The sequence below is a fragment of the Canis aureus genome, chromosome 24 (genome assembly GCF_053574225.1).
Source record: "Canis aureus isolate CA01 chromosome 24, VMU_Caureus_v.1.0, whole genome shotgun sequence".
Taxonomy (NCBI): domain Eukaryota; kingdom Metazoa; phylum Chordata; class Mammalia; order Carnivora; family Canidae; genus Canis; species Canis aureus.
Window position 1 is genome coordinate 46851860 of NC_135634.1, and position 23419 is coordinate 46875278.

The 23419-nt window shown below is 48.0% G+C and overlaps 3 long non-coding RNA genes across 4 annotated transcripts; 2 read left to right on the forward strand and 1 right to left on the reverse strand.

Moving 5' to 3' along the window:
• The first annotated feature begins 96 nt into the window (after positions 1–96).
• Positions 97–2895, forward strand: LOC144296261 (uncharacterized). Its single transcript, XR_013363427.1, has 3 exons — positions 97–401; positions 1682–2137; positions 2590–2895. It is a non-coding gene; the product is annotated as an uncharacterized LOC144296261 (long non-coding RNA).
• On the reverse strand, positions 1797–5828 carry LOC144296262 (uncharacterized). The gene is made up of 3 exons (XR_013363428.1): positions 5565–5828; positions 2488–2829; positions 1797–2002 (listed from the first exon to the last, which is right to left on the reverse strand). It is a non-coding gene; the product is annotated as an uncharacterized LOC144296262 (long non-coding RNA).
• A 150-nt stretch (positions 5829–5978) lies between these two features.
• On the forward strand, positions 5979–14329 carry LOC144296263 (uncharacterized). Of its 2 annotated transcripts, none has more exons than XR_013363430.1 (3): positions 5979–6352; positions 7691–8116; positions 13200–14329. It is a non-coding gene; the product is annotated as an uncharacterized LOC144296263 (long non-coding RNA). The 2 variants fall into 2 exon arrangements; XR_013363429.1 differs by lacking the exon at positions 13200–14329 and adding an exon at positions 9171–12694.
• Positions 14330–23419: the final 9090 nt, after the last annotated feature.

Genomic DNA, 23419 nt, shown 5'->3' on the forward strand with positions numbered 1-23419 from the left:
ACATCCTTGCCAGCTGTATTACATCACACATGAGGACCAGGTAGGTCACAGAGAAGAGTGAGGGGGAGGGGCTTGCAGGGGGTGGAAGGAGGGACCACGCCAATGATCGGTGACCAGAGTGTCCCCGACACAGAAGCCCCCCGGGCAGGAAGGCAGCAGAGTGGATAGTGCCCTGAAAGGCGTGTGGCTGAGGGGGGACCATCTCCAGATGAAGGAGGCTGGTGGGGAGGGTCCTGGTGGCCAGGAGGAGGAAGCGTGTGGAACCGGTTTGAGATGTAGGGGAAATCCCTTTCCTCTGCTTTCTGGTCGTCACCTTCCTGGAAGGGGCCGTGTCACTCTTCAAGGCTCCCTTGAGACCCGGCCCGCCTCCTGTGACACCTTACCTGGGGCTCACTCAGGAGGTGAGCTCCCTGACTGGAAGGTTCCATCCTGCTCACTGCCTCCTGCACGGGGTCCCACGGGGTGAGCCGTCCGAGGCACCCACTATCGTGGAGTGGGGTGCTGAATGAGTGAGGGTGTGACAGATGAACGAAGTCTCCACGACACCCAATGATTCAGAAGAATAGGGGTCTCTCCATGTGGCTTTTTGCCAAGGTGATCACAAAGTCCCTGCTGCACGGGGAGGCTCCCCAGCAAGCCCGGCAGCCTCAGATGTGAGGGACTGTCACCCGGCTGGCTGGCGGGCTGCCCTGGTGGGGAACGGGGTCAGCCCCGGGGAGGCCGTGCGTGCACCCGGGCTGCTCTGTCCTCGCTGGGCAGGGCCTGCGCTCTGGGCTGCTTTGCCGCCCTGTTTCTGTGTGTGTGTGTGTGTGTGTGTGTGTGTGTGTGTGTGCAGACTGTAAACTCATTTCAGCTAACAGGTAAGCAGGAATCTACGTGAGAACGGAAATGGACTTGCAATGCATACATATTTTAGAGCTAAATTGATGGATTTTGGGCTAAGAGCTATTGTGCTATCAGTCTCGCACACTATTTATCAGACACACACACGCACACAGAATGATGTGATAATTAGAACTAGGATCAGAACCTGCGCTGTTAAAACCCACTGAATAGGTCTGGGTTTACTGACGTGCGAGATCGTCACGGTTTACTGTTAGGCCAGAAAACTGGTTATAGAAGCAGCTCTTCTAGGCTCTCTAGTGAACCCAAGTGTCTGAGTCTCTGCACAGAAGACATTCTGAAGGGTGATGATTAATTGTATTTTTAAATCATAATAGTTGAATAATAATTTGGGGGTTCTTTTCTGTTTATCTGTGTTTTCTGATTTCTCTACCGTGTATTTCTGCTTTTCTGACCCCCTTCCCTTTAGAGAAGCACAGACGTGGACTCCAGTGAGTTTTTTTTTTTTTTTTTGGTAAAGATTTTATTTATTTGTTCATGAGAGACACACACACACAGAGGCAGAGACACAGGCAGAGGGAGAAGCCAACTCCACGCAGGGAGCCCGATACGGGACTCGATCCCGAGACCCTAGGATCACGCCCCGGGCCAAAGGCAGATGCTCAACCCCTGAGCCACCCAGGCGTCCTTGGGTGAAGGTTTATGACGGGGAAACAAGAGTTAGGAAGAGGGTTCTACAGTCCACCAGTGTGATTACAGCTGAGGTTTGCAGATTAGGAAAAATGGTCAGCCCCACAGTGACCTGTGCGGTGGCGCATTTTCCCTCCCTTATTGCCAGAGCAAATGACAAATGGCAAAGCAGTAAGCATTCGAGAGACCCTCTGCCTCCCCCCATGTGGCTGCAGTAAGAGGCGCCCGCGTGTGCTCCGCCAACCTCCAGCCATCGGCTCACCCGCTCCGTCCTGGCCTCCTTGCCCGTGGCCCTAACTTCCCAGACCAGGGGGGCAGATGCGTTCCCGGCATTTCTCGGGCCACAACTCGTGCATCAGGGCTGCCTCGTTCCTTTGCTCTGCGAATGCCGAGGGATGGTCCTATGGGCCTGCTGCTCTCCTGGACAGCGAGCAGGCTGGTGAGGAGGACGGTTCCAGATGTCCACGCCCTGTGGGGAGAGAGACCCACACACGCAGCTGTCGGTGGGTTCTCGGTCTTGCAGCGCCCACAAGGAGGGAGCACTGGGGGCACCCCTCACTCCTCCAGAGGGTCCCCACCTTCCTGGAGGAGGTGTGATCTGAGGGTAGGTGTCAGGGTGGGAGGTTGGGGGGAGTGGCTGGCTGTGGGGGTCGGACCTGGGGCGGGGACCATCGTGGGCAGGGCTGAGGGGGCCAGGAGGGGAGGCTGGCGTGTAGGGCGTGTGGGGCCTGCAGTGGTGGGGGACGCGGCGGGGAGAGGGGTGCCCACAAGGTGGAAGGGGGAGGAGCAGTGTAAAGGGGGGCTGACGAGATCTCTAGAAAGGTTGGAGAAGAGGCGAAGCTAGCCTGGGGGTCGTGAGCACAGGTTGCAAAGTGAAGTAAGCATTTGGAGGGGAGTCGTGCACAGTAGGGCCGGGAGGAGAGAGGGGAGGCCGAGCCTGTACAGTGATGTGACCTTGTGGCCTTAGCCTTGGCAAGCCCGTGCGCCTGTCCGGTGATTCGGAGCACACTTCTGATCTTGATCTGCTCCGTTTCTCCTGGATCGTGCAATCCCTAGGATCCCAGAAAAATGCTTTCGGTGGTCCCGTGGCCTCCGCTTGTGGACGAGAAGAACCTGGGGAGATGGGAGAGCTGCCTTCCAGTTGATCACTTAAACGGACTAAAGCCTGGGACGTGGGACGTCCGGGTGGCTCCGTGTCTGCCTTCGGCTCAGGGTGCGATCCTGAGGTCCCGGGTTCGAGTCCCACATCGGGCTCCCTGCTTGGAGCTCCCTCTGCCTGTGTCTCTGCCTCTCTCTCTGTGATTAAATAAAATCTCATGATTAAATAAAATCATGATTAAATAAAATCTTATAAATAAATAAATAAATAAATAAATAAATAAATAAATAAATAAATAACGCCTGGGACGGCACTTCTGTCTCCCGGCCACGCAGCGGTTTCACCTGTTCCTAATCGAATCTGCTGCTCTCCTACTCGGGGCTTTCTACCAACCCTGCGGCATGTCCGCCTAATGTCCTGTTTTATTCCCCAGTCTCTACACCATAACCTTTGAGGGGTGATCACCGTCTGCTCGACGAGGGTATCCATACACGGCGCTCAGTTTCTCTGGTGTCCTGACGGCGGCAGCCCGGCTTGCGTTGGTGCAGGGTGCAGCTGAGGCTGGGTCGGACGCGGTGTCCACACACGCCAGGGCATGTTTAGGAACCCCTGACCCTAAAATATAAATTAAAAAAAAAAAAAAAAAGAAAAGGGATCCCTGGGTGGCGCAGTGGTTTGGCGCCTGCCTTTGGCCCAGGGCACAATCCTGGAGACCCGGGATCGAATCCCACATCGGGCTCCCGGTGCATGGAGCCTGCTTCTCCCTCTGCCTGTGTCTCTGCCTCTCTCTCTCTCTCTCTCTCTGTGACTATCATAAATTAAAAAAAAAAAAAAAAAGAAACCCCTGACCTGCAAGCTGGACCTGGGCCATCGGAGGTTCCCGGGACCACCCCCTCACCGGCCCCCAGTCCCTGCGCTGTGCATTCCACTTGCCTTCCCCACTCCAGAAGCTTCTCCAAGGATACAGCCGTCAGACAGTGATGTGTTGTTGGGACCATCTGGATGGTGTACGTGACTGAACCCGGTTAAGGCCTTTAGGTAAAATGTTAAGATCCCGGTGGGCAGGTGCAAGGTCATGCCCAGCGGCCCTGAGTTCGGTCCGCTGGCTGCCGTGGTTTACTTTTGCCTGAGAGGGTCCACCTGGAGGAGGGTTGTGGCTCTGTGGGGGGGACCTGGTTTCTACCCCTCTGGAGCTGAAAATCTGAAGGCCCCATCCCCTTCTGTAGTCTGTGCCACGGCGTCCGACCCATACCTTCCAGAGCGACGGACGCGCATCTGACTCCGTGGTAGCACTGCCTGGGAGATGCCGCGGGCTTTAGCCTGCGTGGCTAGTATGTTTTGCCTCCTCAAAGGAGGCGTGCTGCTCTGACCCCCACTCCCACACGTGGCCTTTCTTTATCAGGTGATAGAAGGGACGGAGGCGGTGTGCCAGGTGGGGGATAAAAGCCCTCCAGACCCCAAAATCCCTACAAAGGCTTGCACCACTTTCGCACGTCGGGGGTTGGATAAACTTGCCCCTTACCAGGTCACAGCTTCTGGGGTCACACGAGTCATGTCCAAACAGACGACTTCCAAAAACTTCACAGCAGTGCCTGGCCCTTGAATTTTCTGTGCGTTCAGACCCATCCTCTCCCGCACAGAGGTTCCCGGGAAGCCTGCAGGGTGTCTTCCAGCAAAGGCAGACCTCAACATGCTGGCCTTCTATCACCCAAGTCACGGGCCCATTTCACTGATGTGGGGAAGAACAGGGACCTAGGCTACCATTCCCACGACACCCGGTGGGGCTGTGCAGGTGACCTTGGGGAGGCACCTGCGAGGTCCGTCGTTGTGCTTCCCACATGCAGGCAAATTGGTCCCCGGACTCAGTAACCAGTATACACTGCCCAGGAGCTCAGTATGCGCTGAACAAGGCACTTGCAGAGTCCAGCCCGGCACGGTGCATTCCTAGGACCATCGTGGTCAAGGTATCTAGGATGGTGGCCACGTCGGACACAGCCACGTGGGAGGGGCACCACCTTGCTCAGTTCCTGGGGGCCCACTGTCACCCACCATGAGCCCTCTGGCGTTTTCTTCCCAGCCTTACCAGGCTGTTAAAGCACCATGGGCGGGGTGTACGATGCCCGCTCAGTGCAGTTCCTGGGTAGTCTCTCCTGTCTCCTGCCCCCCGATGGGTTACATTGTGTGATGGTCACCCAGTCTTTGCAGGGACTGCAGCCTTCCTGGCTCCCGGCTGGCATGCCCCCTTTCGGCCCTGGTTTGGTTGTCCCAACCCAGAGGCAGATTGCACCCACACAGGTTTGCAGAGTTTGACTTTGTAGGATGCCCATGTCCTGTATGTCCCTGGTGTTACAGAGATCGGAGACCTCAAGGGACAGAAAAAGAACTCGAGTTTTCTCCTAGGAGTTTTGGGGGTTAATTGCTATTTAAAATTTCCCTTTGTCTTAGGGGTCGTGCAGTGCGGGGCACTTTGTCCGTTTTACCATCTATCCCACAACACCCTCTGCTTCACTCGACTTGTTTGCCACCTCCCAGTGTCCCCACCTCCCAGTGTCCCCAGCAGACTTTCTCACAGGTGCTGGGACCTTAATCCGAGGCAGCCTGCATGCTCCTAGCTTCACCCAAGGCACAGCCAGTTGTCCGATTCACTCTCCTGCTCTCTCTCCCAGCGGGCCAGCCCCAGAGCCAGCAGAGCAGTGGGCACCGCACATCCTCTCCGACCTCAGCCCTCCCCCCAGTGTCCTGACTCAAGCTTCAGCCTCTAGCTGAGCTGCGGGGCCTGCCGACCTGCCCACCGCAGCAGCCAGCCCAGTGCACAGCCCTCCGTTCCCCAATCTGCCACAGGGCGCTCTGCGCACCGCCTGGAACACATGCACCGAACCAGCCCCAACACTGGGCATCCCCGTGCTCACACGGCAGGTCACCAGCATCTGACCTCCAGGCCCCCGTGTTCCCACACGCAGGGCACGGCCAACTCCAGATTTCCCTGGAAGACACCTCTTTCCCAAGACCCATGTCATCAGTGTCCCGGCTGGTTCATCAATTGTCAGGTCGCATCCTCGGGAACTCCCAAGTGAAATCTGGAACTGCTTCCCCCCCAATAAGGAGGGCAGGGAGAGGCAAGAGAAGCGGGCCACCCCAGTTTGGTGGGTGGCAGGTGTAATAAGTGAGGAGGCTTACACACGGGGCCTGTCTTGGGCTGCTGCAAGGGGAGGTCTCTGCGCCTCCCCTCCAGAATCATAAGTTTGCATAAAGACCTCATAAAGACCTTAGTGGGGTTTGGTCACAAACACCATCCAGGTGGTCCCAACAACCCATCACTGTCTAAAGGCTGCATCCTTGGAGAAGCTTCCGGGAGCAGGGAAAGCAAGCTGGATGCACATCCCAGGGACTGGGGAGCCAGGAGCCTCTGACTGCCTGGGTCCAGCTTGCAGGCCAACTGATGGTCATGTCCTTTATTTTTTTACTATTATTTTATTACTTTTATTTAAAAATTTTTTGAAGATTTTATTTATTTATTTGAGGTGAGGGGAGAGAAAGAAAGAGCACAAGCACAAGGAGGGGCGGAGAGAAGCAGGCTCCCCGTTGAGCAGGGAGCCCGACAGACACCAGGCTCGATCCCAGGACCCTGGGATCACGACCTGAGCCGAAGGCAGATGCTTAACGGACTGAGCCCCCCAGGCGCCCCTGGTCGCGTCCTTCTGTCGACCTCCCCGGGCACAGGTTCGTTACTTTGTTATCTCATTTAAATCGCACAGTGATGATATGAGGTAGAGGCCGTTACTACGCCCATTCTCCTAAGAGGACAACTGAGGCCAGAGCAGGTCAGAAGGGTCCCCAGCATCTTGAGCTGCCGAGTGGTAGAACAGGAAGCCCGGTTCCCAGGCCTGTGCCAAGGAGAGCCAACCCACCATGGGGCAGGCCCTCAGGCAGCGGGGTCTCCATCTTTGGGAATTTTCTAGGAGGGGGAGGTCGAGGAGGCATTTGCGGATGCCACCCCAGCACGTACATCCCCGCGCACCCCCAACAAACTCCAGTTCCCACTTGGGCATCCGAATGGTGCTGGGGAAGATGAGCGACGCTGCCATCAGCAGGAACCTGCGCCGCCGGCGCGCAAGACCAGAGCTTGCTGGAAACACCTTCCGTGGGCCTTTCCGCTGCTGCTGCTGCTGCGGGGGGCACTGGTCAGAAGGAAGAGTGGACGGCCCCGGGGAATTCCGTTAAGTGTGGCAGGAAATCTGCAGGTTGCACATAACTTGAGAAGGGACAGCTCAACCTTTTGGAGCAGGAGAGAGAAAGCAATAAAAAAAAAAAACAAAAAAAAAAACAGACAGATCTGAACTCCTTCAACTGCTAGAGCAAGCAGGGGTGGGGGTGCAGAGGCATGCCTGCTTGCTTGCTCCCCCAGCCCCCGTCTGGCCGCAGACCCCACCCCCTGCTCTATGATAACAGCATCAGGACCCAGAAAAGCCACCTGCCCGTGAACGATCATTAATAGGGAAGCAGCCGCCAGGTTAGCTGGGTCGAGGAGAACCTGGGCCGGGGTTCAGGAGACATGGCTTCGCAGGAAAGGGTCCTGTGAGACCCCGGGCCCCACGGTGCCCCAGGTCTGGGCGTCTCCTGCTGCCTCTAGTGAAGGCTGGGTCGGTCACAGGAGAAAGTGAACAGCATCTCGTCTGTGTGGTGTCACCTGTTCTAGTTGCTGGGAGACAGCAACCCCAGGCAGGGGGTGCTCCTGGGGCCCACAGAGGGCCGCCCTGGGTCCCTAACACCCCAAACAGCTGGCTGCCATCCACCTTCCCACCCCTCCTCAGGCACCCCAGTGTGGACGTGCGACTGGGGGTCTGTGGGTCCCCTCACAGTAAGCCAGACAGTTCTCTCTTGTTCCTTGTAAACCTGACTGATTTGATTGAGATCTGTCTGCCACCTGCTGGGGATGCCATCAGAGGAATCCCTCCATTAGAAGGTGGATCTTGGGGTCTTGATTTCCATTCTAGGACGCTGTTATTTCCTTAGTATGATTCGACGTCATGTGTTTTTTTTTTTTTTTCCAAAATGCAGGTTTCTGACACCTTGAAAGACATGGTCTTAATGATTCATCCTCACAAACGTGTGTGAGACAAACAGCGACAGAGCGTCTTAACCTACACTTCTGTGCCTTGATATCACTGGTGGGATTGCTATCAAGGGTGCGAGAGGCTGAAATCAGAAACACACCCGCCCGCCCTGGCCTCAGACAGCAGCTCTTAGATGGCCAGTTCAAGGGAAGGTCTTGAAATTGTATATGGGATACAGAGAACTTGCCCTCAGTCTTGGGTTTAAAATGCAGTGAGTGAATCAGAAAAATCCTAATATAGTCCTTGACTGTTATGTTTGAACAAATGATGTAAATTATGGTTCTTCCTTAACAAGATTATGAAGATGAACTGAATCACTTGACAGCTTAAGATGCCCGAGTTCAAAGGCACGTATCATACGCTTGCAAAGGTATGTATAATTGGGAAAGGCAACGAAAAATTTAAATAGGGTTTTAAGGTCTCAGATACACGGCACACTTGCAGTATAACCCACAACTCATTCCTTGTGAAACTCTGTCCTAAAAACCTTCTTGATCTTGACGTTCTCCAGCGTGTTTTCCATTCTTGAGAATCGGCAAGAGTGGAGGGTGCAGACAGTGTCCCTATGCGGGGCAATAGACCGTAGGAGGAGACCCATCTGTTGGGAGTCAGCCCTGAGCGAGACTCTGCGCTCACGGTGAAGGTGCTCAGTTACACCACGAGAGGGAGCACGTGACACGCAACAGAAGCCATCGAGGCTGGGAGGGAAGGGGGAGAGATGGAGACAGAGACAGAGGCAGGACAGAGAGACACAGAGGGACAGAGAGAGACAGGGAGAGAGAGAGAGAGAGCCACACAGAGGGATAGAGCCCTAGAAAGAGAGAAAGAGAGACAGAGGGAGAGATAGAGAGACACAGAGACTCAAGGCGGAGGGGACATTCGCAAGAGCCCCAAAACAAGGTGACAGAAGGACCCCCCTACACACAGACAGGAAAGAGCATCCACTGTGCTCTTCATGGAGACAGATGGGGGCCCAAGCAACTATTGTAAATTCTGTTGCCAATCGTCAGGTGGAGGATCTAATCAATTTTTGCAAAAGGTTTCTCTGGAACATAAGCAAAACTATTATTACCATAATACTGTGGCTTCCTAACCTTGGGTTATGTTAACAGAGATCAAGGTATGAAAGCAGGGAAGGGCCACTGTTTCCCTGGGTAGTTTGTCAGGAGTCACTGTTAGGTTTGTTCTTTACTCTGATAATTAAAGAAAGATGGGTATAAACACAAGCCTATCAACCTACGCGTGAAGGCCAATTGGGTTAAGAACAGAATGTCTCCTCTTTTGAATACAAAAGAAAGAAAAAAAATACATTTTTTAAATATGCATGTCTCTCTCTCTCCCTGTCTGGTATGTCTATCATCTATCCATCATCTATCTATGAATCCACCTGTTATCTATCATCTATCTATAAATCTATCTAAAAGATAAAAGCTGCAGAGAACTACAATAAATTCTCAAGGAGAGACGGCAAGGATGAGTGAAAAAGAATTGTTTGAATACCACCATTTAAAAAAATAAGACTTAGCTTGGATTTTTGAGAAAAAAAAAAAAGCAGCAGTTTCTGGCATATCAGAGCTGTGCTCGAAGCAAAAGGTGGGTGGAAGACTGCCAAGGCAAGAACGGAAGGAGGGCAAAGACGCATCCGGTGAGAAGGCCAGACCGGAAGTTAGGAAAATCGATGTCAGGCACATCGGCTTCCGTCTGTCCTCCGATGCTAGTCAAGCTCATCCATTCTCAGGGGTTCAGAACCATCACAGGCCAGTGACTCGCACAACTGTGCCCGCCTCGACCTGTGCGGCTCATGGACTTCTTGGCGTCTGCTCAAACTGTCTCATGGAGACCGCAAACTCAGCCCAGCGAAGCAGCACGCTCGATCCCGTCCACTAAACCTCCCTCCCTGAAGTCTTTCCCACTTATTCACTCAACACACACACACACACACACTCTCTCCCTCACACACACACACACACACACACACAGTTTATCTTTTCCAGACAGAGACTGGGAACCAACCATGTGACGCTCATAGACATTCATACCACCCACATTTTCTTGGGAAAGAGAGATATAAAGAGTGAACAAATTAACAAGATAAGTTCAGGTAGTGATAAAACAAGAGTGTACGGAGGCCCAGGACCAAACCACAAGACTGTGTGTTGCTTCTCTTTTCTGAAATTTCTGATGATTCTGTTGGAATGGGCTCCCCTAAGTGTCACTGGTAGGACGAAGGGTGTGTGAGTTCGGCTGCCGAGGAAGGCTTGTCTGATGAAGCTGTGTTTGGGCTGCTGATGGAGGAGCTGCTCCTTCAAATAGGGAAGACATGAGCTTGCAAAGGAAGGGCACTGACAAGCACAGGCCAGCGTGTGGGAGAGAGCGGGGCATGGACCCAGAGCGGAGGGAGGGCGGTTGGAGATGAGGTCAGAGGGAAAGGTGAGGTCTTGTTGGCCTAAGATCGATGTGTATCAGTCAGCAAAGTCTAGATTAGGCTGCTGTGATAAACAGCCCCCAAATCTCAGTAGTTTACAATAAAGTTTAATTTCTCGTTCACGTCTTCTGTTCACTGAGGACTACTAGGCATTCCACACTTCTGTCCTTGAGGTAGAATCCATGGTGACTGGATTCTGGCCTTGGAAGGAAGCAAAATAATGCATTGTCACTGAAATCTTCAACCCCATAGTGACACGGATCACCTCCCCCACATTTCATTGACAAGTCCTGCGCCTAGCCAGTGTTAGGGGAGGTGATGTGCTTGGCGCAGGCAGGAGCAGACTGCTTGTGAAAAGCCCTAGGAACCGCTGCATGCAGCTAAAGATTCATTCTCAAGCAATAGGAAACTATTGGAGTATCTTAGGCAGTGATAGGCATGATTTGGTTCAGGTTTTTACAAGATACTCAGCATGCGGAGTGGTGGCTACGGGGAAAATATGAGGGCGGTGGAGGCCAGGAGGCAGGGAGGCTGCTGGAAGGTAGAGATGAGTGGAGGCTTAGCCTGGGGTGGGGGTGGCCAGGATGGGCAGCACATGATATGAAAATGGAACTGGAGATCAGGAACCTGGAACCCACCCTGACCCCCAGCTCTCACCTCCTTCTCTCGCTGATCCACTGACAAAACAGAGTCCGGGTCCATCTGATTTAGCCCCAACCAGGGTAGCTTCAGCCTCTCACCTGCTCTCTCCCCAAGACCCCCATGTGGCCCCCTAAGCCATTCCCCATGGTGTGCCTGAGGTGTCTTAGGATGGACGTGGGGTCCCCTGACCCCCTCTTGCTCACAGCTGCTCCTCGTGCCTCCTGGGACACTCTCCTCTGTGGCCCCTGCTCCTGGGCCCTCCACCTGCAGGTGTTTCCCCTCAGCCATTCACTCAGCTCTCAGCTCTCCCTCACTTGCACAGCTCCTCACCCCTCCCTGCTGAGACGTTCATGCACACACTCCCATGCACACCCATGCACACAGTCACACACATGCACTACCTTCGTACACATGCATACATGCCTGCGACACAGTCACATACACATATTGCACATACACACACGGAACATACTCATACACATGCACATACACACACAACACAGCCACACACTCACACATGCACATACTCTCACATTCACATACAGGTGCACACATTCACACATGCACACACAATCGCACACTCCCACAATGCATACACATGTGCACACATATGTCTATACACATGCACACACAGCCACACACTCAAACACACATTCAGATACACCTACACATGTCTACACAGTCACACACATACACACACACACTTACATTCAACACATTTGCACACATGCATACACAGCCACGTACTCAAACACACATCCACATGTGTACACAGTTGCACACATGCACACAGTCACACACTAACATTCAACACACTCACACATTCACATACATGCATACGTAGCCGTACGAGCACACACATTTGCGCAGTTCACACACATGCACATACTCTAGCATAAACACACTCACATGCACACACACATGCACACACATACACAGTCTCACACGTAAACATGCACACACAGACACACACAACTCACACTCACAGACACACACCTGCCCACCTCTAACTCTTCCTCACCATCTCAAGTTACATGTCTTTGTTTTAGAGAAGGCTTCTCTAACCACCTCTTTGCCACAGTTTTTTTTTTAAGATTTTATTTATTTATTCATGAGACACACAGAGAGAGGCAGAGACACAGGCAGAGGGAGAAGAAGGCTCCCCAAGGAGCAGGGAGCCCAATGCCGAACTCGATCCCAGGACCCTGGGGGTCACAACCTGAGCTGAAGGCAGATGCACAACCACTGAGCCACCCAGTTGTCCCATCTTTGCCACAGTTTAAATCAGACCTCCAACCATGTGCTGTTGGAGCAACCTAGACTTTTCCTTCAAGGAGTTATTGTAATTTATGACTCTGTATTCAGTTTGCTGAGCTGACTGAGCGGCTGACGTGTCAGCTCTGGGAGAGGACAGCATTGTGTGTGTTTTGCTCGCAACCGAATCGTCAGGGCTGAGCAAGGCGCCAGGTGCAGAGCTGGCCTTCGGTATTTGTGGAGTAAATGAGTGAAATGAGTATCCAGAGCAACGGTGATTGTCCCAGTGCCTCCAAAAGAAGAAGGGAAGTAATCCTAGGACCATCAGGAAATGGAAAAAAAAATGAAACCATTTAGACAGCTCTCGTGAAAAGTTTTTACTGACAGGAAAATGCCAATAAGAAGATGTGAAGAAAAATGGGATCCCTGGGTGGCGCAGCGCTTTGGCGCCTGCCTTTGGCCCAGGGCGCGATCCTGGAGACTCGGGATGGAGCCTGCTTCTCCCTCTGCCTATGTCTCTGCCTCTCTCCCTCTCTCTCTCTCTCTCTCTCTCTCTGTGATGACTATCATAAATAAATAAAATTTAAAAAAAAGATGTGAAGAAAAATAAAATAAAATTCAAACGTGTCTATGCATACCTGAGATATTTGTTAAACCAGGAACCCCATGACATCTGAGTATCACAGGACAAATAGCATTCTTTTTTCTTTTTAATATTTTTTTAAACTTTCTTTTTCTAAAAGATTTTATTTATTTATTCATGAGAGACAGAGAGAGAGAGAGAGAGAGAGAGGCAGAGACACAGGCAGAGGGAGAAGCAGGCTCCATGCAGGGAGCCTGACGTGGGACTCGATCCTCGAACTCCAGGATCACGCCCCAGGCCAAAGGCAGGCGCTCAACCCCTGAGCCACCCAGGGATCCCTGGCATTCTATTTTTAAACAAACTATACAGAGTGTACCTAATAGGTGACATAAACACAATTTTATGTAAAATAAATTATAAGCAAATAGGATCCTGATATTATATTCTATCCTCCCCTTTAGTCGAAGCAGTAGGAAACAGTCTATTGGATGCTAAAAATCCTTACCAACCAATTCTACCCCTTTCTGCTGTGTTTACTTTGTGTCTCAGCCTCAGATGAAGCAGAAAACGTAAAGCGGCTCAGATCAGACTCATGCAGTGGCCAGGCCTGAGGGAAAATTGGCGTCATCCTCAGTCAGCAGTTATGGCTCATCACCCTAACAGGGCAGAGGGTGGCCTCAGGCACCCAGCTCTGCAGCTCAGCCAGACACGGGGGCAGGCGGCCTTCACCCGGGCCCCACCCTGAGTTCACACGAACGAGAAGGGGGCCTGGGGAGGACGCAGAGCTGCTGTGGGCGTGTGCGCACTGTCACGTATATTAATAGAGTTGATGTGAAACTGCACTGAAAAAGGAACAACAAAGTGACTCAGTTGCAAAATTCTTGCATCAGCTGGTGAGGAGTTGGCCTCGGTCAGCAACGGATGTCACTGGAAATGTCTCAGATTGATCACGGGCCCCAGTGAAAATGTATACACTCGCCCACCATGGTGGGTAGGCCTAGAGGCCACCGAGAGTGGAACCCCAGCTCCGACTGCAGTGAGGGCGCCCGACACCAACACATGGAGGGATGAGTCCTTGGGGAGTTCGGCCTGCAGGATGCCTGGAGGTTGGGACAGAAAGTGAATTCCTACCAACAACCTCAGTGAGGTTTCTGGGGGTCTCTAGACCCCACCTCCCTTTGCTAAGACTCTCCATCTGAACACACATCTCTCAACAGAACTTTCAGAAGCAGAGGGGACTTCTCTCTGCAGTGCCCCCAACCTGGAGCATGGCCAGCCCTGGTAGGAAGGCTTCTGGAGGCCTCTGAGCCAGGCGGAATATTCTGCTGACGCCTGTGAGTGGAGCAGTTCTTCCCCACGCCGAGGAAAATCCTTTTACTGGAATGAATTCTATTCTTCGGACTACCCAGAATGTTCAAACCTCTCTTTTCAAAGAAAAGTATGCTAATTGGGATGCCTGGGTGGCTCAGTGGTTGAGCGCCTGTTTTCCACTCAGGGTATGATCTCGGGATCTGGGATCAAGTCCCACATAGGGCTCCCTGCGAGGAGCCTGCATCTCCCTTCCTCTGCTTATGTCTCTGCCTCTCGCTCTGTGTCTCTCATGAATAGATAAATAAGTCTTAAAAAAAAAAAAACTGTCTTAATATTTGGGCAGCCCCAGAGCCCTCAGGCATTAGTTAGAGCATACAGTGTCCCCAGCCCCAGAGTTCTGATTTCCAGACGCATCAGGGAGTCTCTGGCTGAACCCAGAATTCACCCACCTGCACCACCCTGGTCCAGTCACCAGCATGATGAAAGTTTAAAGATTTCCCCCCTTTAAGATTAGAATGAGAGTTCCTACCTCCTACAGTTGGTTTAAAGCTCCACAGGGAGTGGCAATCAATGGGTAGGACAGTACCTGGCACCTGGTGAAGGCCCCACGTGTGTTTTACCCGGGACATTCACAGCCCACTTTGTGTAACACTCCTCATGTGCATCGGTGTCAAATAGTGGCTGTGTGCTCTGATCTGACTCACAGTGGAGGCCAGACATTTCCTTCATGTTCTAAGCTGTGCTTCAGGGAATGGCCCCCCAGGCTGGACTGGAGCCTTCAGGGGCCATGGTCACATGGGCAGTCACCTCATCTTGGGACTCAGTAAATCCCCATCCTTCCCACATGTCACAGTTAATCCACGCTCTGGCATCAAGCAGAATTGGCAGGTGCTTTGGCCACAAGTGCTACCTGTAACCTGAACCCCGGAAGCTCCTCCCATTTCTCCCAGCCCCAGGGTGCACAGGCTCCATTATAGAGTGTGTAAGGCATCACCTAGAATTGGATGGACTTGCATTCTAACCCTCCTCCCTCCTGATACCCAGTCTAAGTTGCCGAGAGACCTTGATGTGAGCACCCGACCCAATCTCCTGGCTGCTTAGCCCTCAAACACCCTTCTCTGGATGCATTAATCAGGCAGCTATGGGTGCACCCAGAAGACTGTGCTGCTGGGCCACAGATTTCTAGAAGGACTGCAGTGCCACTAGGGATTTTGTCCGGAGCCTTACTGCACCTGGATAGCAGTCTCCAGCACTCCCGTGGGCCAGCCAGATTAAGGCCAATTAAATGAGATAAACAGAAAGCTAGGAGGAAAAAAAAAAAAAAAACTTGGTGAATGAATTAGAGATCTGTAAGATAGAATTTAGAAAATCAGTGGAACCAGTGGAAAGTAGCCCAGAGAGAGGAGATAGAGACATAAGAGACACAAAGAAGCTATTGAGAAGTTCCTTATGTATCATACAGAAGGGGGAAGAGGCAAAGTCGAATCAGACCATGGCTAGTTATTTCCAGACCAGAAGGAAATTATGAGCTCCCCAGACCCAAAGAACAACCCACACTGAGGACCAAGTGGGATAAAGATACGAACAAAAGTCCATGTTTTAGGTGCATCACAGCAAAACTATAGATCAGAGATGACACATTTTTCCAAAGCACTACAGAGAAAAGACACGTTATTTTATTTTATTTTTTAAATTTTAGTTTGAGTAGGCTCCATGCCCAACGTAGCGCTTGAACTCAGGGCCCCGAGACCAAGAGTTGCATGCTCCACTGACTGAGCCAGCCAGGCACCCCAAGGAAAGATGTTGTATACTAAGGAATGGCCGTCAGAGAGACTCGAAGATAACTCCCAGAAGACAAGGGAGCTGAGTGTTGAGGGAAAATCATTAGCAACCTAGGCTTCCATGCCCAACTGAAGCACCTTTTAAGAGTTATGATTATAGATAAATATTCCTGGACAAGCACGTTATCTGGTCAAGATGGCACCATGAGCAAGCAGATAGCAAGCGACAGTCACGTGATACGTGAAAGCAGAATTTGAAAGGAAGTTAAAAAGTTCTTGTTCTTGATATTTATGGTGGCGTTGAATTCAACAGTACGTCACAGTCCCTTGCCCTGTTTGGGAAAGTTTGACTCTATTTAGCCTTTGAATTTAGGGAAATAATGGCACTGGGGCATTTTTTTCCCCAATGTGATTCTTCTAATGACACGAACCTCTCAATGGCAAATCCAAACTGCCTTTTCTCTGTGTTGTCTCCTCCTGGAAATGCTTTGCATGGATGTGGCTTTTTTCTTTTTCCTTTCAGCCGTGCCAAGATCTACCCTATAATCACTTTCATTTTGCATATGGCAATAAACATTCAATTAAAGACCCCGGCTCCCAAGATCAGAATCTACTAGCTAACTCACAAAGCTGACATAATTGCCAACCCTGAACGCTGGTTTAGAAGACCGGCAGATTACAGTTGTTAAATTATCCACAGGAGGGCTCTCCTGATGTTCCAAACACACAAAAAAAGAGAAGCTTGGCTAAAAATATGCGGAAATAATTTGAGGAAAAACGGACTGAACCTTGACAATTTAAACAACATTTCCATCACTTATAAGCCCCATTTCCATCAATTATAAGATTCAGAGGGTACCTTATAGGAAACAAATCCAATGCCACACACATTTATAACTATCCCATGAAAGACACGTTGGTATCAAAGAACAAGTGTTTTTCAATAAACCAGTAGTCTGAAAGCAATTGGAATAATTTCAATAATAATTTCAATACAAAGATCAGGACCAACAACCTGGTTTTCTGAATATTTCATTGTCTAGTCCTGCTTTTCCTTAAACAGTCCAATAACTGAAGAAATGACACCTGGGAAGATAATTGGTCAAGTGCCTTTCATTTCTTTTTCTCTCTCCCTTTCCTGCTTCCCCACTTCTGCTAACAAGGCTATTAGTAACAAAAACTGCAATTGAATTACAAGAGGCTGATCAAGCACAGCCTCACCTATCTTGAGTTCTGAAGCTTCAGAAAAATAAACACCAGAAAGATAAGGATTCAATACAACATCCTATTTATGATCTGGAAGCTGGGCTGGAGAGTGCAATTTGGATTCAATGTGTGGCGATGGTATTTTATCCCTGTGCCCCAGATGGAACTTTCCTACTCAGCTGATTGTGGAGCACTTGGGGTCTGCAGACATCTGCCCCATATTTATAGTGAAGGATGGTGGACTTTCCTCCACGAGAGAGTGCAAACCAGTGCCCAGAGTAGGCAGAATGAACTTTCCTCACTCCAGTTCCAACACCTGCAGGCAGAAGGCTGGAGAGGGGGCATCCGGTTGGCTCACTGTGTCTCTGCCTCTTTCTCTGTGTCTCTCATGAATAAATAAATAAAATATTTTTTAAAAAGGAAGCTGGAGAGAGGAGGCCACCTGTCTAGTGCTTCCTAGGTTGAGGAGTGTTATTAAAAGTCACCATTTTTAAGTCAAACAAGAAATAAGAGTGTTCTGTCTTTATTGTCTATAGATTGGCCAGATAGCTCTACCTATATTATCTTGATGCTTTAGGTCTGGCAAATAATTTTTATTTGAATCAAATTATTTTTCCTTGTCCTAACTTATTGGACCTCTGCCCAATAACTGAACACTGTCGACAACAAAACACATGTCCTCACTTTCTCCCGAACACCTAGCACAGTCGACTAGTTATTATTTTTCCTCTGTTTTCCTTTCTATTTCTCTGTCCTCACATTTCAATTTTGTTATGTATAGTGAAAGGACTCAAGATGGTGAGCACAGAAGTCAGAGGATATGGTCAATCTACTCAACCAGAGAACAGAACAATGACAGTGCTGGAGGGAAATGCATACTGGGGAAAGGCGACCTAAATAATTTTGACAGCTGGTTGAAAATGTGGAGATCCAGAATATCCAAGGTCGAGATGAGTTGGGTGCTTTGGTGTTCAGGCATGGCTAAAACCAGATATATTTGATTCAGACTTATTTTCCCCTACCCCAGCTCTTACCCATACCCTTCTGTCCTTCCTTATAGTAGGGGAAAAGTATGGGAGTAGGGGCACCATGATCCCATAAAGTGGGCAAAGAGAGACTGCCTTTTGACAGCAAAGAGAAGTAGAGCACCTACAATCCCATGATATCGCTCCCATAGATAACTCACTAATTTCAGAGGAAAATGTGCCTGCACAAGGGAAAGACCACACAAACACCATCTTTATCAAATGATCAAACTCGGCCACCAGATTCCTATGCCTCTAGATGACTCATTGGGAAGGGGTCAACATCACCCATGGAACATTGCCAGCAATGGGTATCCCAAATCTGATCATGATAAAACAGTCAAACAAATCCAGATGTGGAGTAGTCCACACACAGGCTGACTTGGACTCTTCCAATGAGTCAATAGTATGAAAAGCAAAAGATGGGTGGCTGTTCTAGATTTAAAGAATAGACAAGAATAACAGCCAAATGCAACAGTTGACTTTTTAAAGATTTTATTTATTTATTCATGAGAGACACAGAGAGAAGCAGAGACATAGGCAGAGGGAGAAGCAGGCTCCCTGTGGGAATCCCTGTGGGGATTCGATCCTAGGACCTCAGGATCACAACCTGAGTTGATGCCAGATGCTCAACCACTGAGCCACCCAGGTGCCCCACAACAGTTAATTTTTTAAAAATGTTATAAAGTACATTGGGGGAATTGAGTATGGACTGGCTCTTAGATGCTTTTCTGGAATTATTGTTGGAATTCTTAGGGGTGGTCATTGAATTAGATCAAGTAGATTGCCCTTATTCTCAAAAGATGCAGGCTGAAGTATTTAGGGGTGAGGGACATGATGTCTACAACTTGCTTTTAAATGACTCATCAATAAATATATTTGTGTGTTTGTATATATGTGTACACACCTTAATCCAAATGTGACAAAAAATTGACAGTTGAAGAATCTAGGATATAGTATTCATTGTTTTATATTTTCAACTTCCTTATAGGTTTTAACTCTTTCAAAAGGAAGAGTTGGAGCAAGAAAGAGTGACTCAGACTGGAAACCTTGCCAGTGGGGTGAGATATGTGGGGTCTTGCCTTATACACTAATGCAAGCGCAGCAGTCAGCTCAGAGCACAGCCATTAAGGACTATGATGTGTGTTGGGCATGGTGCGACCCTAAAGGTGTCATTTATGTTGGCAATTGTGTTAGTGGTGCTCCTACTCTATACTCCGAAGAACCATTCACAGTGGCCTACACCTAGAGACAGTGTGTTCTGGATCAGACTGACACTCAAGCTGTCCTGATTTTATAAGCAGAACTGGGAGCTGGAATAACCCAAGTCAGTGTTTTCTAAGATATAGTTTATGGATGATTCATAGTTATTCTTTTGGACTGTATGTTCTTGGAGGGCAGGACTTGTTTGTTTTGTCCTCTATTGTTTCCCCTGTGAAAGCTGGATGTTTGGCACATAATAAGAAATCAATAATTACTTTTTGAGATAATGAGCTAAGTGCTATCAAATAGGTTTGAGAAATGTTACCTTAAACAAACTTCCTAGTCCAGGACTCCTTATGGACTTTGATACACAAATGTAAGGAGTGAATCTGTGAGAAGAGGAATACAGGAGACAATGTTCTCTAACCTAGCTCAACACCTCAGTCACTGAGTGCTCGCAGGCATGTTGTTAATCTACTGGGTCCATCATGGAAATGTATTTCTTGTTGATCATGGTCAAGAAAACTTAAAATTCCCATTTGTGGAAAGAAAGTCCATGAGTTTTTGTTGCTGAATTTCTAGAGCTTCCTTCTCTCTTGCTCTTCAGACACCTGGCTACTTGACCCCTACTTCATTCTGTAAGCTCTCTAGTATCCTTTCACTGTACCCCCTGTCTTGCTTCAATTAATCTTACTTTGTTGCAACTGTGTTGATTACACTTCTCCATGTAAGTGATTCCATGCTTCTATCTGGTCCTCCATTTGTCAGGAATCTTTTAAATGCTGGGCAGAAACTACTCAAACCAGCTTGGGTACAAAAAGACAATTTACTGGTTTTGTAATTAAAAAGTCTGTCATTTCCTGAAGCTAAATCATCACATTTCTGGTTCTTGTTTCATCTCTCTGACATCTATCTTCGCATGGAAGGGTTAATGGCTGCTGGAAGCCCTCAACTCACACCCTATCAGTTTACTGGTCCCACCTGATTAATAGAAAAGATTTATATCTTAGATCTGGCAAAAAGTTCTCTAGGAAGAATCTCATTAGTCAAGTGTGGGTGAGATGCCTGTTTATCAACGAATCACTGTAACCAGAGCAATGGGGATACTCTGCTTGGTTAGATCTGAGTCTTGTCCCATCTCTGTGACTGGATGGGATGATATCTAGCCCACTCAAACCACAGGAAATGAATTTCCCACAGGAAAGAGCTTTTCTTTACCAGAGGAAAGGGAAACGGATGTTTAGCAAGCAAAACAGAGATCCATGGGCACTAATGGTGGGCCAAATACTATTGAAACCCAGGCAATGTCTTCTAATGAGAAATTCTCAGGCTTATAAATTGGAGAAGGTAATGGGAACTGATCATAACTGCTTGGGTGGAAATCTTATTCTCCCAGAGAAAGGTCTATATAGTTCATGACGAGATTCATACTTTCCCAGATATAAAATCTTGGGTAACTGCCAAATGGTTAAAATAAACATTCTGCTAAGCTATCCCACTATATACTTTGATTTGTCAAATGCAAATTTCGTAATTTTCTAGTGATAAAATCTTGGGTAACTGCCAAATGGCTAAATAAACCTTCTCCCAAGCCAACCCCCACCATACACTTTGATTTGTTGAATGCAAATCTTTACCCCATTTTCTCCCCAAACCAAGAGAAGTCAATCTGAAAGAATAGATTGATACAGTTCTTTTTCTCAAAGGGCTCACAGCCTGATAGAGGAAACAGAAGACCAGACAAGTGCAGAACCTTGATAAGGGCAGTGTGAGAAGGGAAGGAGTCCAACAATGAGCACCCTTATCAAACTAGGAAGCCAGAGAAGACTCCTATGAGCAGGTGAGTCTAGTGTGTAGGGCAATGACACTCTGCTCTCTGTTGTCCTGTCTACCTGAGGGATCACTCTCTGTAAGACATCTCCATATGTCAAGGAGGGTTAAGAGAGATATTCGGACAGTGAAGAAATCAAGTTTGTGCCATATAGGGAACAACTGTAGGAAGTAGGGATGATATTCTTTTTTATTTTATTATTTTATTTTATTTTATTTTATTTTAAATGTATTTTTTATTGGTGTTCAATTTGCCAACATATAGAATAACACCCAGTGCTTGGGGATGATATTCTTGAACATTTATTTGAAGGGATGCCTTGTGGAAAGGTATCTGACTTGTGTGTTGTCTCTAGAAGTATTATAATCAATTAGTTCCTAAGACCCACAGGGAGTCAAAAGTTGCTTCTAGAGAAGGAAGCACTTTCTAACCAAAGGCCAACCTGGAAAGGAGTGAGATATTTGGGGAGAAGTGAGTTTGCCACTACTGAATATGTTTAAGGACAGGTTAGATGGCTACTTGTCAGAGATGTAGTAATAATTAAAGCATTGGGCTGGGGAGATGTTAGATGGATGCAATCTTTAAGAGCCTTGAGATGGAAAGATTGCCATCAGCACTCAGTAACCTGTTGCTATAACTACATAAACATGTTCTTAAATATACTGTCCATTTAGGGTTTTCATAGCAAAATATTGCAGGAGGATTTACCTTACAAATAAAGGACATTCAAAGGCTTCTATGTTTTAAGCTTTCCTAGAATTTTCCCGCATCGGCAATTTATGCCAAGTCACCCCAATATAATTTTCTGGGTTGGCAGCCATGTTTGTGACCTCTAATTCTGCAGAAAGTTAACACGACTCAGAGTGTTTGTAAATGACCTGTAATGTGATGTGAGTCAGGAACCCAGGCTAATGTTTTGCAACTGTCTTGTCATGACCCACTAGTGAACCACACGTCATTCACTGGGGCCTCTTCTCCCTTTTTTTCTTCTCTGTATAATTTTCGATGGGAAGCTGCATGTATAGACAGATGTCCTAGAAAATGTATTAGCCTATGAAGAAAGCAACTTGGTCCCTCTCATCTATTCCTTGGGACAACTCACTTCACTTCTATTTTTCCTTCCTCAAAGTGAGAATCAAATAAGATAAATTTGGAAATCTTTGAATCTCTAAACATCAATACTTTTGAGTATTTGATTTTGTACTCTCTTGGCCTCCCCTATACATACACACACACACACATACACACACAACACACAGCTCTCTCAAATGTAAGCCTGTGTTTAGTTTGCAAATAGGGAACTGATTCAAGGAGGAGAGTAGAGATGAGAGATGAAACTATACAAGGAGATACACTCAAAGACACTATAAGTAAGTCAGGATGAAATCCTAAAATATGTCAAAGTGATCCACAGAAAGACAAGAAAAGAGAAACAAAATGAGAGCCAGAAAAAACAAACAGAAAAGAAATAATAAAATAATAGACTCAAATGCTAGTATACCAGTAATTATCTTAAATGCAAATGACATGAATACACCAAAGAACAGAGATTGGTAGAGTGGCTACAAAAACATGACTCTATTATAGCTAGAAGAAATTCACTTCAAAAACAATGATTTAGGTAGGTTGAAACTGAAAGGGTGGCAAAGATATATTGTGGAAAGATTAATCAAAAGAAAAGAGTAGCCATATTAATACAATGGGAAATAAAATAGTAATACAATAGAAAGTAGTCATATTAATATAATAGAAAGTAGAACACAGAAAATTACTAGGGACACAGAGAGAAGACATAATGATAAAAGATCAATCCACTGGGAAAACATAATGATCCCAATGTGCATGCCAAACAACAGAACCTAAAAATAGATAAAGCAAAAATTGGTGCTATAAGGAGAAATAGTTGGAGACGTCAACCCCCTCTCTCAGCAACCCTTGACAGACTACTAGGCAGAAAATTGGCAAGAATACAGAAAATCTGAGCACCACTATCAAACAACAGAATCTAATTGACTTAAGTCAATAAGTACAAAATACACTTTTTATTCAAGTGCCCATGGAACAAAAGATAGACCATATTCTAGACCATAAAACAATTCTTAACAAGAATTGAAATCATAGAATGTAGTTTTTGATTATAGTAGATTCAAACTAGGAATCAATAACAGAGAGTCAACAGGGAGATCTAGAACCACTGGAAATGAACATACTTCTTTAATGAAAACAAAATCACGACATATCAAAATTAGAGGGATGCAGCTAAAGCAGTGCTGAGAGGGAGATTTATAGCACTAAGTGCTTATGTTAGAAACGAGGAAATGTCTCTAATTCATAGTCTAGCTCTCTACTTTGAGAAATTAGAAAAGCAAAGTAAACCCAAAGCAGGTAGAAGAATGGAGATAATAAAGACGT